This window comes from Scyliorhinus canicula, chromosome 7 (genome assembly GCF_902713615.1).
Source record: "Scyliorhinus canicula chromosome 7, sScyCan1.1, whole genome shotgun sequence".
NCBI lineage: Eukaryota > Metazoa > Chordata > Chondrichthyes > Carcharhiniformes > Scyliorhinidae > Scyliorhinus > Scyliorhinus canicula.
The window spans coordinates 190,532,240-190,544,365 of NC_052152.1; positions in this window are offsets into that span (position 1 = coordinate 190,532,240).

Consider the following 12,126-nt stretch of genomic DNA (forward strand, 5'->3'; position numbering starts at 1 on the left):
CTGTGCTTTCTATGATAACACAAAGACGTCTAATCTTGGGTTATACGTACATTGGTACATCCATATTTGGAAGTATGCTCAGTTCCCACATGTGGCGAAAGATAAATGCTTTTGGAGAAGGGGCTGAGGGCCAAATTGGCCTTGGGAATAGGCTATTTCCTTCTTGGAACCACAGGCTTTCACTGGGCATGATCGAGGTCTTCAAAATAATTGAGCAATTGGATTTAGTTCTTTGCATTGGATTATTAGGAAACAGGAGAACAAACATCTATTTGAAATGCTTTGGCAGTTAGTGGTTAGTTAGTTTGGTGGTTAGTTAGTTAGTGTAAGTTTGAATAATCTGTTCTAGAAAGTATAGTATAGCAGCATAGTGGTTAGCACTTTGGCTTCACAGCTCCAGGGTTCCAGATTCGAGTCCCGGCTTGGGTACTGCGCACATTCTCCCCGTGTCTGCGTGGGTTTCCTCCGGGTGCTCCGGTTTCCTCCCACAAGTTCCGAAAGATGTGCTGTCAGATAATTTGGACATTCTGAATTCTCCCTCTGTGTACCCAAACAGGCGCTGGAATGTGGCGACTAGGGGCTTTTCACAGTTACTTCATTGCTGTATTAATGTAAGCCTACTTGTGACAATAAAGATTTTTTTTTAAATAGTAGGGTGGAGGGTATGGATTCACTGCGGTCCTTTAAAAAGCTGTGCTCGTTCCTGAATGATGGAGACCATCATTAGAGGATGTTATTTTATGATGCCCCCGGAGAGTAGGGAGGTAGAGATAGTGGTAGCCATGGATGCTGAAAAGGCTTTTGACCGGGTCGAGTGGGATTATCTGTGGGAAGTAATAGGACGGTTCAGGTTCGGGGCGGGGTTCATCGACTGGGTTAGACTATTGTATCAGGCTCCGGAAGCGAGTATCAGGACGAACAGGATGGCATTGGTCTACTTTGGACTGCACCGTGGGACAAGACAGGGCTGCCCTCTCTCCCCTCTGCTGTTTGCGCTGGCCATAGAGCTGAGAGATTCTAGGGGCTGGAAAGGGCTGGTCCGGGAGGGAGGGGGGGGGGGGGGGGGGGGGGGGGGGGAGGGAGTGGAACATAGAGTCTCGTTATACGCGGATGATCTGCTGTTATATGTATCGGACCCAATGGTGGGGATGGACGGTATTATGGCAACCCTGAGGGAATTTGGCTGGTTCTCCGGATACAAACAGAACATGGTTAAGAGCGAGTTGTTTGTAATTCAGGTGAGGGGGCAGGAGAGTAGGCTGAAGGGGTTGCCATTGAGGCTAGTGGGGGGGGGGGGGGGGGGGGGGGAAGTTTCCGATATTTGGGGATTCAGGTGGCACGGGACTGGGGCAGATTGCATAAGCTCAACCTGTCCCGACTGGTGGAACGAGTGAGGGAAGAGGTCCGGAGGTGGGATGGCGGGGAGGGTGCAGACTGTTAAGATGACGATTCATTGGCGGGGAGGGTGCAGACTGTTAAGATGACGATTCTCCCGCGGTTCTTGTTTGTTTTTCAGTGTCGCCCCATCTTTATCCCGCGGTCCTTCTTTAAGAGGCTGAATATAATTATTCTGGGATTTGTATGGGCAGAGAAGTCCCTGCGGGTGAAGAGGGTGATGCTTGAAAGGAGCAGAGGAGAAGGGGGGGCTGGTGTTGCCAAACTTCAGCAACTATTACTGGGCGGCCAACATAGCGATGATAAGGAAATGGATGGTGGGTGTGGGGTCGGTTTGGGAGCGTATGGAGGCTGCTTCGTGCAGGGGCACTAGCTTAGCAGCCTTGGTCACGGCACCTCTGCCGCTTCCGCCGGCACGGTACTCGACCAGCCCGATAGTTGTGGCTGCTCTTCGGATCTGGGGCCAGTGGAGGAGGCATGTAGGGGAGGTAAGAGCATCGGTGTGGACCCCAATCTGTGGCAACCACCGATTTGCCCCGGGGAACATGGACGGGGGGTATCGACTGTGGAGGAGGATGGGTGATCAGTTCCTGGAAGGGAGCTTTCCGAGCATGAGGGTGCTGGAGGAGAAGTTTGGGCTGGCGGGAGGGAATGTCTTTAGATACTTGCAGGTGAGGGATTTTGTACGCAGACTGGTGCCGTCCTTCCCACGTCTCCCGCCAAAGGGGAGAGGTGGGAGAGGGTAGAGTTTCAGACGTCTACAAGGAGCTAATGAGAGCTGAGGATACGCAGACCGAGGACCTGAAGCTTAAGTGGGAGGCGGGCTCGGGGGTGGGTTGGGGGGGGGGGGGTGAGAGCTGGAGGATGGTATTTGGGCAGAAGCCCTGAGCAGAGTAAACACGACCAGGCTCAGCCTGATCCAGTTTAAGGTCGTGCACAGGCCCAAATGACGGTGGCCCAGATGAGCAGATTCTTGTGCTGGAGGACAAGTGTGCTCAATGCGCCGGAGGGCCGGCTAACCATGTACACATGTTCTAGTCGTGCCCTAAACTCAGGGGGTGTTGGCAGGGATTCGCAGATGTCATGTCCCGGGTATTAAAAACTGGGGTGGTAATGAGCCTGGAGGTGGCAATCTTTGGGGTTTCGGAGGACCTGGGAGTCCAGGAAGAGAGGCCGACATTCTGGCCTTTGCTTCCCTGGTAGCCCGGCGACGAATACTGTTAGCATGGAGGGACTCAAAGCCCCCGAGGGCTGAGGTATGGCTATCAGACATGGCGAGCTTTCTTGGCCTAGAGAAAGTCCGGTTCGCCTTGAGAGGTTCGCTACTAGGGTTTGCCAGAAGGTGGCAGTCATTTATTGACTTCTTCGGGAAATGATTAGCTATGGTCTACCACCCTTCTCTGGATCCTTGTTTTTTTAATCTTAAGAGATTACATGAGAGGAGTCAGATTTTGTGGACATGAATGGGGAAAGCTTGATGAGTCTCGGGGTCTTATCTTGGCCATATGTTATTTGGCAAAATACCTGAGGAAGAGTACTTCGTGGTAGAGATAATGAAACAGTGGGCAAGGCTGTCAAAGACCCACTGTTTCATTCAGATAGCAGATGAGAGTGTAGCATCCATTTCTAAAAATAAGTTTAACTTTTGGAGTGTTATGGGCCAGGGTTTAGAGAGCCCCAAAGTGTATCATGGAGTTCACTTGACCCACAACTTTTAATAGATTGTGGTTATAGGCAGCATACGACCCTACTCTGCAGGTGTGATGCAACAGAAATCTACAGTACTTTTAAATTAAAAGACTGTTTATTTATGAAACCAATTAACACTTTATAAACCCACAGTAAACATCTTAACAACTATCAATACCAATAAATCCCCAAAGAGTACAGTACTCTCTAAGTAACTCTCTAGCACACTAGGCTAAATCGCTGGCTTTGAAAGCAGACCAAGGCAGGCCAGCAGCACGGTTCAATTCCCGTACCAGTCTCCCCGAACAGGCATCAGAATGTGGCGACTAGGGGCTTTTCACAGCAACTTCATTTGAAGCCTACTTGTGACAATAAGCGATTTTCATTTAATTTCATTAATCTTTCCTTGCAACATACATAAGACAAAAAGAACCCTCTTTACAGAAAGACATCAGGTTTAACTTCACTACTGAGAACAGTTATCACTTTGAAATCACCAAATGAACATTCATAAGATTGCGGAGATTCATACACATCTTGCTGTGATTGCATCTTTTTCAAATCTAAAACGAAACACACCCTGTAGCAAACAGCCTAAAGCGAAAGTAAAAGCAGACAGACAGCCCAGCTCCACCCACACTCTGACATCACTGATAAACACCCATTTCTTAAAGGCACGTCCACTACAGCTCTTTTTATAAACACCCATTTCTTAAAGGTACTCTCACATGACAAGGAGTTAGCTGTTAACCCACATTGTGCAAATAGAATACTTTTCAGAGATTCTTGATATTTGTACAAAATAGAACTTCTTCATTGGAAGACACAAATAGGTTCCCCCTGTTGTCTCAGGTAACCAAGGAATTTGCAAACCTAAATGATCACCTAACTCTTAATTATATAAGTCACTACTTTCTGAAACAGAACTGCATCGTTCAGCAATTTTTGCAAAGCTTCAGCTTCCAATTAGCATAGTTACAAAAGACGGTTATTTGCTGACAGCCAAATTCACTATATTACATTTAATTGACAAATACCACAATCATTCTTGGCCAGTTACCTGAATTCCTTTTTACTGTTAGGATATGGCTATAAAAAGTTTAATCCAAGACTAAAAGTTGGTCAACTTTATCAACACAATGTAAATTGGTTGTTGGTAAAGGATTGATAATTGGACAAAACCCAATTAATTGGAAAATAACATTAAGATTGATGGGTGATGAAATGTATCCAATTGTAATATATTTCTTCTCTATTCTTGCCAATTCAGTTGGCAGTGCAAACATAAATTTCTTGGGAGACTGAACATAAGCATTTCAGCAAATGTTTATGCTGAGGTACATACAATTTTAGTGTTCATAAAATCATAACATCGCTCGGCTCGTCAAATCTGCCATGCCTCTGAAAGAACTATTTATTTATTTATTTCTCTTTACGGGAAATTTAGCGTGGCCAATCCACCTACCTTGCACATCTTTGGGTTGTGGGGGTGAAACCCACGCAGGCATGGGGAGAATGTGCAAACTCCACACGGACAGTGACCCAGAGCCGGGATTGAACCTGGGACCTCGACGCCGTGAGGCAGCAGTGCTATCTACTGTGCCACCGTGCTGCCCTTGAAAGAACAATGTAGCTAGTTCCCCTTCCTGGTCCTTTCTCTATCGTCCTGCATTGCCCCCTCCACCCCCTCCTTTAGTTGTTTATCCAATTACCCTTTTGAAAGCCATGATTACAACGCTGTGTACAAACTTTTTTCCTCATGTCAATTTTGGTTCTTCACCCAATTGCTTCTCAATGTTTGAACTAATGGGTGCAGTTCCCCTCTGCCCTCTCTGTCTAAACCCCTCAGGCTTTTCAACCTTTATCAAATCTCCCTCTTACTCTTTTCTAAGGAGAACAATTTCAGCTTCTCCAATCTATCCACATACCTGAAGTCCCTCATCCCTGGGGAGGGTTTAAACTAAAATGGCAGGGGGTTGGGAACCTATGCAAGGGATCAGAGGAGGGGGAATGACGGACAAAAGCAAAAGACAGAAAGGGGAATAAGAAAACTGATAGGCAGAGAAACCAAGGGCCAGATTGAAACAAGGCCACAGTGAAAAATAGTGGGAATGGGACAAATAATGTTAAAAAGACAAGGCCAAATGCTTTGGGCAGGATTCTCCGTCGGCCAACGCTGGAATCGCGAAACGCAATTAGGCGGAGTTATTGATTAAAGGTCCCCCAAGACGGCAACCAATCCCACCACCAGAAAAAGAACGTTCTAGAGCAACCATCAGCCAGCTAACCCCTCATTCCATAATCCCCCCTAAATCCCCGAACTAGAACCAGACCTTCAGCTCCAACCCTGCACCCCCCTCCCCTCCCCTCCTCTCCCAACCCCCACAAGAAACAGGTCAAACCAGACTCAGCTGGCTTTGCAGCTGCAGCTCCCCCCACCCCCCAACCTCACTCGCGTTTACCAGCATTACACCCTGCCAACCAGGTAACCCCCACTAGGACAATGAAAGGGACAACATCGTAGCCCAACAGGAGGATAAACTAAGGGACCCGTACGCCCTACAATCTAGAAAATCCCCAATTATCCCTACAACAAGAAAAATCAAATTTCAGAGATTTATATAATTAAAAAGAAACCACCACCCCACTCCCTTCAGTCTGAAACTTGTTTTTCTTTAAAAATATTTTTTTAATGGGTTTTTGTAGTCTGCAACTTTAACAAGAAACCACAAAAACTAAATCCCCCAAACAGCGGCTTTCGTTTAATTGGACCCCAGTTGATGTTTGTCGATGAAGCCCTCCACCTCTTCAGATGCCTGGGAAAAAAAGGCTAGGTGGCCTCGCGTGTGACCCGCAGCTTCGCCGGGTAAACTATTCTGAAATTAACGCCCTTTCTGTAAAGCACAGCATTCACCTTGTTAAAGGCCACACGCTTCCATGCTAACTCTGCATCCATGTCATGATAAATTCACCTGAAGAAGGAGCCGTGCTCCGAAAGCTCGTGTTTGAAACAAACCTGTTGGACTTTAACCTGGTGTTGTAAGACTTCTTACTATGATAAATTCCCACAGTGCGGGGGCTGGAGAGGGTGAGGGATCTGTTTATAGAAGGACGGTTTCTGAGTTGGGAGGAGTTGAAGGAGACAGCAGGGTTAGGGGGGATCGGACATGTTCAGATATTTCCAGGTGCAGGACTTTGGCGGCTTTCCCGACTTTTCCGGAGGCACCGCCATCTACCTTGCTTGAAAGGATACTCTTGTGTGCGGGGTTGGAGGAGGGCAGCACATCTGGGATATATGGGCAGATCATGGGGGAAGAGCACGTTTTGGTGGATGAGGTGAAGGCCAGGTGTGAAGAGGAGTTGGGACCCATTTTAGAGGAGGAGATGTGGAGTGAGTCCCTGCGTAGGGTGAATGCTACGCCATCCTGCATGAGGTTGAGCTTGATACAGCTAAAGGTGGTGTTTAGGGTGCACCTCACCAGGGCCAAGGTGATTTGGTTTTTTGAGGGGATCGAGGATAAGTGTCAGCTGTGCTTGAGAGGTCCTGCACACAACGTACATGTTCTGCTCCGGTACCAAACTGGTAGTTTTTGGTGGTCCTTTTTTGGCACCTATCGGCAATCCTAAATGTTGATTTAGAGTCCTGTCCGTTAGTCGCTGCATATGGGTTCGATCCCAGCTCTGGGTCACTGTCTGTGTGGAGTTTGCATTCACCCCATGCCTGCGTGGGTTTGGCCCCCACAAAGACGTGCAGGTTAGGTGGATTGGCCACACTAATTGCCCCTTAGTTGGAAAAAAAAATGAATTGGGTACTCTAAATTTATAATAAAAAAAGTTCATGGTGAGGGGTCGATCAATGGATTCTATCTTAGATGGCGGCTGTTGATCTTCACTTTAAAGTTGTGTGGACTGTATTTCTGTATTACATATGTGTTCCTGCAGTTTTGTTTTGTAATTTTTTTAAATATTGAAAGTTTTAATAAAAATATTTTTAAAAAATACATTTGTACAGTGCTTCTTTCCCATTTCACTTCAGTTCTCCTTGGCCCACTACAGGACTTTTTCCTTCTCGTGGAAGCGATGAAACCTGATGATCAACGCAAGAGGTGGCTCATTCTGTCGAGGCTTTGCCCTGAGCGTCCAATGGGCCCTGTTGAGTATTGGGGGGAGGAGAGACCACTACTGTCGGCCATCTTCCAGAACATTTGCGATAAATCCACCCCCTCTGGCAAACCCACAACCCAGTTTCTGCCTCATTGACCGGTTTTCCAGGTCGGCGACCTTTTGTTTTCATTGGCCATCATTGCCACCTTAGCCTCCAGCGGTGCAAGCTGGTCTCGTGTCTCGAGCACCTCCTCAATACCTTTCAGGATCTCGTCATACTCTCTCACCATCCCCACCGCTTTATCCAGCTCCACGTGGACCGGGCTCAGCGCTTCCTCAATTGACTTACATATTTTGTCGGAGATCAGCTTCCACTGCCTCTTGAAGTATAAGGTGAATTGTTTGTCGAATTCTTTGGCCAAGGCATCTGAAAGCTTGTCGAATATGATTAGGACTGCCAATGACTGCAGCTCTGCCAAAGCCATCTTAACAACAACAATCCAGCACCTGTTCGGGTACACAGAGGGAGAATTCAGAATGTCCAATTCACCTAACAAGGGACTTGTGGGAGGAAACCAGAGCCCCCGAAGGAAACCCACGCAGACACAGGGAGAAAGTACAGACTCCGCACAGACAGTGATCCAAGCCGGGAATCGAACCTGGGACCCTGGCACTGCGAAGCAACAGTGCTAAACGCTGCTCTATCATGCTGCCCAGACATTCCACAAGGCACCCAAGAGAGTCTGTTCCTGGCTTCCTGGTTTTTGGAGGCATGGATTTAATGTGGGGAGACCTTATTAAAGTGATTTGTATGGTCCCTGTGGTGAATGTGATTCACACTGGATTATAATCTGTATATACATGTGTCTGTATTGTAAGTGCAGTTGCACTACCTGTCCTCCAGGGGGAGTAGCACTGGGAATGCTCGAGTTGTACGGGGCTTCTCCCTTGCTTCTGCCCAGGACTCCTCCCCCCGGAAGCTGCTGTATAAAGATCAGTGCCACATGGTCAGCCGGCCAGTTCACCGAAAGTTCAATGGCTAATAGGCTGGCTCTGTTGTGAGTATATTAAAACCGCTATTCTAATCCTACAAGCACGTGTCCGTAGAATTGTTGGTTCCAACAGTCCCCTAGAGAAAATTACCTGAAAAAACAGCCGAAAATGCCAATAAAGACTCCTGACTGGAGCTACCAGAAGTGTGACCTCCCTCCTACATATTGCACCGGAAGACCCTCAACCCTTTCCATTTCCTCATTAAAAACTCAATCATAGAACAGTACAGCACAGATCAGGCCCTTCGGCCCTCGATGTTGTGCCGAGCAATGATCACCCTACTTAAACCCACGTAACCCGTAACCCAACAATCCCATTAACCTTACACTACGGGCAATTTAGCATGGCCAATCCACCTAACCCGCACATCTTTGGACTGTGGGAGGAAACCAGAGCACCCGGAGGAAACCCACACACACACAGGGAGGACGTGCAGACTCCACACAGACAGTGACGCAGCCAGGAATCGAACCTGGGACCCTGGAGCTGTGAAGCATTGATGCTAACCACCATGCTACCGTGAGGCCCCAAATCATGTTATTTAAACACTATTTGCCGTTAATAAATCCTAAATTAATCCACACTCATCCAAATGACTAAAAGCTTTCTCAACACTCAGCTTCTGTTGATCAGTTAGTTTAACCTGAGTTTATTCTTACTCCCTTTTTTGGATGAGGGTGCAACAGTCACCACCCCTGCATCTACACAGCATCTGAAGATTAGGGTCAAGACCTCACAGTTTCCACTCATATTTCCCTCAGTATCCATAGATGCATCCCATCGGTTCTGCAAATGATCAAATTTAACTACAGCCAGCCTTTCCAGCCTCTCTACGTATCAATTTGTAGCCCATCTAATATCTCAACTTCACCTTTTTCACTATAACTTTGGCAGCATCTTAAAGCAGATACAAACTACTCATTGAGTATCTCAGTCTTTTCTAGGGGCTTTTCACAGTAACTTCATTGAAGCCTACTCGTGACAATAAGCGATTTTCATTTTTTTTTTCATTTTCAGTCATGCAGTTTCTACATGTAGGTCTCCATTGCAATTTCTAATTTTCAAACTTCATGGGCTGGATTCTCCGCAGCCCCACGCCAAAATCACGGCCGGCACTGAGGTGGATAATCCACTTTCACGGCATAAACGGTCCCGGTGATTCTTCCTTCTCCGAAAATCGGCGTGACCGTGCAGTATGCCATGTGGCTGGGGGGCCCATTGACAAAGGCCCGCTCAGCAAACCTCTGCTCACGATCGGCAGAGTTCCTGAAAGCGTGGAACTAACCACCTGTTGCCAGTCAGGATGCTGTGGGCTCAGTCTGCAGCCACTTTGGTCAGGGGAGGGGGTTCGGAGGCCAGGGGGGCCTTATAGGCAGTCGGGGTAGAGCCGTGCGGTTGGATGCTCGGGCCGCGGCCGATCGGGGGGGGGGGGGGGGGGGGGGGTGTGGTCCTTTCTGTGTCTGGTTCCGCATTCCAAGTCTGCCATGTAGCTCGGTGCGGCCGCTGGAGGCCACCACCGTGTGTATGTGCGGACTCCAAACCTGAAGTGTGGGGGCCCCTATCCGCAGCCAAAGCTGCGGGATTTACTCTGGGTTCCTCCTAGCCCCTTGCAGGGCACTGAATTCCTTTTAACAGGAATCTCTGAAGTTAAACTCCACCGTTTTTACTCCGGAGTGGGGGGACATAGTCCCATTTTGGGAGAATCCAGCCCCATGTCTATGTGCTTTTTGGCATGAAAACCAGAGTGGATCCTACCAGCCCTGTTGACACAATCTAGACTGTAATTATTAGATACTTGAAACTAAAAGTTTCACAGGAATAATGCCGTGCCCATGGTGCAATGTGTCTGAATCGGCCGCAATGGGGGTCATCTGAGCAGTTCAAACGAGGGGCTCCACAGACTTTGTTTATAGTCCAACCAAGAAGATGGCAGCAAGGCAGCTGTAAAGTTCACGGAGTGTATCCTGATAGAATGTTGGATGCTGAGGAGGAAAGGGCAAACAATTACGCGCAGCTAGTCAGGGGCGCTGGGAGTGTTCAGTCCATCTGATTGACCCTTTCCAGAGAGTGAGGCACTTCCAGACAGAACAGGGTGGCACCACCTATGCCACCCGCAAGTAGGTCACCGTCCTCCAGAGAACGGCCACCATGGTAATCTCAGGCATTCAGGAAGTGGCTGGCAGTGTACCGACTCAACCTCAGGTGTGGGGAGATACCTAGACATAAGTGTAGGGTTAAGGAGGTCAAGAAATTGTAGTCACAGTTTAGGCAAGTGTGATGTTAGGCACTTAGGGCAGTAGAGCACGGAAATTTGTATATATTTGACCTCACCATGTATTAAAATTCACTTTTGTTAACTTTTAGGCTGCGTGACCTGCACTGATTGGTGATAGCAATGGCACATTGGGGATGAATTCGGACTTAGTGCCACCTCCATTAGGGGCTGGTTTAGCACACTGGGCTAAATCGCTGGCTTTTAAAGCAGATCAAGGCAGGTCAGCAGCACAGTTCGATCCCCGAACAGGCGGCGGAATGTGGCGACGAGGGGCTTTTCACAGTAATTTCATTGAAGCCTACTTGTGACAATAAGCAATTTTCATTTCATCCCTCTGTGCGATCATGTAATCTCAGTGCATGTTTCCCTTGCACTGAGGTGACTCACTAATGATACAGGAAATCCTCTTAACAGAACACCCAGCCCCCTAAGACAGCATCAGGAGAGATGACTGACTCTGCACACTATCACTCTGAAATCACACAAGCCACAGGGAGTCTAGAAGCTGCCATGAGCCAGACACGACAGGCATTCACATCTCTGAGGGGCATCACAGCCCTTACCTCACTGCAAGTAATCATCACCCTCCTGCATTGAATGGGTAGCTAGCATTCAGGGCCTCCCCATCACCAACTCCCTGAGTTGTTAACCCTCATGGGCCCCCGGGCACATAGGAGGAGCCACGTCCAGAAGGGTCACCCATGTGTCCTCTTTAATCCCAGACCTCCTGGCACTACATCGCAATGAGGGTGTCTCCAGCCTTCCTGCCCATGGGACCAAAGAAAGCTAATTCAGGAGGGACTCATGTTTCCTAGTTGCTCATATTAAGACGGTGAGGTGCATATTGGGGCAGGGATGGAGAGGAATCCTTTTTTTTTCTTTTACTACCCAATTCATTTTTTTTTTTCAATTAAGGGACAATTTAGCGTGGCCAATTCACCTACCCTGCACATTTTGGGGGGGATGGGGGGGTGAGACCCACGCAGACACGGGGAGAATGTGAAAACTCCACACGGAGTGGCCCGGGATCGAACCAGGAACCTCAGTGCGTGAGGTAGCAGTGCTAACCACCTGGTGGAGAGAAATCCAATGGGACTGCTAATGCAGGAGCAGGGGGCCCTGTTTCTAAGGCACTAGGTCTGCCAGTCCGGATAAATCTCAGCTTACTAACTGGGCATGATTTGTTATTCCCTCAGTGCGTGGCTGTACTAATAGGCACCCTGGTAACTCAAGTTGCAGCCATGGGGGAACTCATTGCTGTCATCCCTCTATAATAAAAATTTCTGGATAGTAAACTTTCTGCTACAGTGAGCGCTCCCCCCCCACCCCCAAAGGGGAGGGCAACTAGCCCAACTAGCCAGGCTGAGGGGCACAGAATAAGCACCCCCTTACAGATCACCAGAATGTCAATCACATATCCCAGACAGCCAACCTTCTTCTTGAAGTCCCCCTCTGGAGCATTCCGGTGCCCTCTTGCCCCCCTTGAGTATAGTGGAGACATGCACGCTCACCTCCCTCGAAGGTCAGATTCCTGTGTTTCATGCAACCTAATGGTAATGTATGCAAATCAGGCTCATGCACGTCTAAGGCGAGAACCCAATCGTGTCAAC